This window comes from Lynx rufus, unplaced genomic scaffold (genome assembly GCF_022079265.1).
Source record: "Lynx rufus isolate CCGP_SWC_20201006 ecotype Redwood Valley unplaced genomic scaffold, mLynRuf1.p SCAF_50, whole genome shotgun sequence".
Classification (NCBI taxonomy): Eukaryota; Metazoa; Chordata; class Mammalia; order Carnivora; family Felidae; genus Lynx; species Lynx rufus.
The window spans coordinates 936,366-939,637 of NW_025814868.1; the positions used below are offsets into that span (position 1 = coordinate 936,366).

The window sequence follows — 3,272 nt, forward strand, 5'->3', positions numbered from 1 at the left end:
CCTGAGTCCGAGCCCCACGTTGGGTGTAGAGATTACTTAAAAAATCAAATAAAACAAAACAAAAATAAAAGTAAATAAGAACCACAACCCAACTACACGCTGTCTGTAAGACACTTGCGTTAGAGCTACGGTTACAGACAGGTTACGTGTGAAAAGCTTAGAAAAATATCTTCCGTGCAAACGGTAACCAGGAGAGAGCTAGGGCGGCCGCATCAGCACCTCATAAACTAGACTTTAAATTCCAAACGGTTAGAAGAGTCGGAGAAGGGTATTATGGGTAAAGAGTCAATTCAGCGAGAAAATGCCGCAATTACAAACCTCACGGACGCAACCACGTGCAGAGAGGCGGAGAGGCCCAGGTGACAGTCGGAGGCTCCCGCCCTGCGCTCCCGGGACGGCAGAAGAGCCAGGCAGAGGGCGAAGAAGGAAACGGAACTGGCACCCACCATGAACCCGTTACCCCTGCCCCACACGCGGACACTCGCTAGGGCCGAAGATACGTGTGCCCCCAGTTCACGCGGAACGTCCTCCCGCCTAAACTGTACCTGATGCTCCAAACAGGTTTTAATACATTCAAAAATATTACAGTCATGCGGGCTCTTTTTTCCCGACTACAAAGGGGCTAAGCTACAGACCGGCAATGGGAGAAAAGTGTAACGTTCACAAACACGTGCAAGTTAACACGGTCTCAAGCGACCAGCGGGTGAAAGGAGAGATCAGGGGGCACGGGGAGATCAATGAACACGGAAACACAACAGGCCAGACTGTGAGTCTCGGCGAGGGGGCGCCAAGGGGGACGTGCCCAGGTGCGACGCCGGACGGGGAAGACCCCGGGTCCATTACCGAGCGCACACCTCCCGGCCCCAGAAACAGGAGGGAGCTCGCGGAGGGAAGGCAGCGATAACGGTTCGAGCAGGGATAAAAGAGGCAGAGACAGCAGAGAAAACCAGCGAAACCAAAAGTCCGGTCTGAAAAGACCAGCAGACAGACCGCGAGCTGGGTGGACGGAGAACAAGCGGAAGCCGCGGATGGCTAAAACCGAAGGTGGAAGGGGCGTTACTATTGATTTCACAGACACAAATGCGATCGTAAAGAATGCCATGAGCAATTTTGGTCGCATTGGATAAACTGGAAGAGAAGGACAAAGTCCTAGAAACGCACGATCTAACAAAACCGACCCATAAAATACGGGGACCTGTGGTCAGCGGGGAGCGTGAGTCAGTAATCGCGTCCCTCCCCGCCAAGAAAGTCTCAGGGACAAGAAGGCCTCACCGGGGAGGCCGCCAGGTGCTTACAGAAGAACTAACACCAATACTTCTCAGACTCTTCCGGAAAACTGCAGAGGGGGGACAGCTCGGACGTCACCGTGAGGCCATCGTTCCCCTGACACCAAAGCCAGACAAAGACAGAAAAAGAAAGGAAGGAAAACAACAACACAGGCTGGTGTCCATCACGAATACTGGTGCAAACGATCCTCAACAAAACACTAGCAAAGCAACTGAGATGCGTGTTAGAGAGTTAGACACTATGACCAGGTGGGGTTTATTCCCTGGATGCAAGCACAGTCCGGCTTCCACAAATCAGCCAGTCACCCCATTCATGGAATGGGGGGGGCGCACGATCATCTCGACTGATGCAGAAAAAGAATTTGCCAGAATTCAAGACCCTTTCAGAATAAACACGCTCAACCACGCAGGATCAGACGACAACTATGTCACGGTAAAGGGGACATACGGCAAGCGCCTGGCTCACGTCCTTCCCGGTGGCGAAAGACGAGAGCTTTGCCTCTCGGATCGGGGGCAGAGATGCCGGCCCTTACCACTCCCGCTCAGCAGAGCCAGGGCCACCAGGCAAGAAAGAGAAACACAAGGGGCCTGGATTGAAAGGGGAAAAGACAAACTATCCCTGGTCACAGATGACATGATCGTACACATAGAAAACTCTGAACTCCACCGAAAACCTGTTCGAGCTTCCTGCGGTCTGCACGTGTGCCCCCCAAGTCCACGTGTTGAAATCCTAACCCCAAGAGGTGACGGTGTCAGCAGGTGGCTGGGTCATGCGGGTGGGGCCCGCAGGAAGGGGGGCCGCGCCGTCGTGGGAGAGCCCCCACGGAGCCCCCTGACCCCTTGTCGGCAGTCTGCACCCCAGGAGAGAGCCCTCCTTGTGCACTGTTGGTGGGGATAGTGGAAGGCTGTGGTTATTACGTAGTTTGGCGATTCCTTACAGAGTTAAACACAGAATGATGATGTGGCTCGCAAGGCCGCTCCCAGGCGCTCCCCCAAAGGAGCCGGAAGCAAGGACTCGACCCGCGCTCACGGCAGTCAGAAGGTAGCCCCACGTCCATCCACAGGTGACCGCGTACGAAAACGCGACGTATTCAATTAGCAATAATCGCGTCTCGGATAAACCTCATTGGCTACGACACTGCCACTGCGCAAAGCTAAACGCGACGTATTCAAACGGTGGGATGTTACGGGGCTTTAAAAAGGTAGGGGATTCTGACACCTGCCCGCACGCGGCGCCTTGCAGACACGAAGCTCAGCAAACGGGCCAGACCCAGAAGGATAAATGGTGCAGACTGCACTCGCTTGGGCCCTGAATCGCCTCATCCAAGACAGAGAGCAGAGAGCGGGCGCCAGGGGCCAGGGCGGTGGGGTGGGGTGGGAGTTGCGTGACGGACGGACGGAGTCTCTTACAGGAAAGACCAAAGGTGATGGAGAGGGGGGTGGGGACGGCTGCGCCCCGCCCCACACAGAGCTGTCACTCTCTCTTGGCCCTTCCAAGGCCCCTATTACTGCCCCACATGGTCCTGTGTGCTGTTCTTTTTGTCCCAGTGGAATCCCCAGTGCCCAGGGCAGTACCACCCTGGGGCTCAGAATTTGCTAGAAGAAAGGAAGGAAGGAGGGAAGGAGGGAGGGAGGGAGGGAGGGAGGGAGAGAGGACACGGGCAAGGGAAGCGATCTCTGTGAAGACCAGGAAAAAGCAAGAGGAGAGGTTGAGGGCTCGTAGTCTCCCCCCAAGGCAGGGTGGGAGGAAGGGGCACAGTCCTTCTCACAGTGGGGGTGGCTCCAGGGACCAGGATGCCCATCCCCCCACAGCCACCACCCCCCCCACCCCCAACGCCGTGACTTGCCCTCCCGACCAGCGACCAGTCACCAGCGGGGCGGTCACGGCCACCTCTCTGTATCCCAAGTGCCCAGCCTGGGGCCGGGGTGCTCGGTAATGTCTGTCGATGGACCAGCTGGAGGTCTGGGGGGCCGTGGTGGCCCAAC

The 3,272-nt window shown here is 56.4% G+C and overlaps 1 non-coding gene across 1 annotated transcript; it reads right to left on the minus strand.

The window, feature by feature from the left end:
• Positions 1–2,306: 2,306 nt before the first annotated feature.
• LOC124527569 (U4 spliceosomal RNA) lies at positions 2,307–2,442 on the minus strand. Its single transcript, XR_006965921.1, has one exon. It is a non-coding gene; the product is annotated as a U4 spliceosomal RNA (small nuclear RNA).
• Between the last annotated feature and the right edge of the window lie 830 nt (positions 2,443–3,272).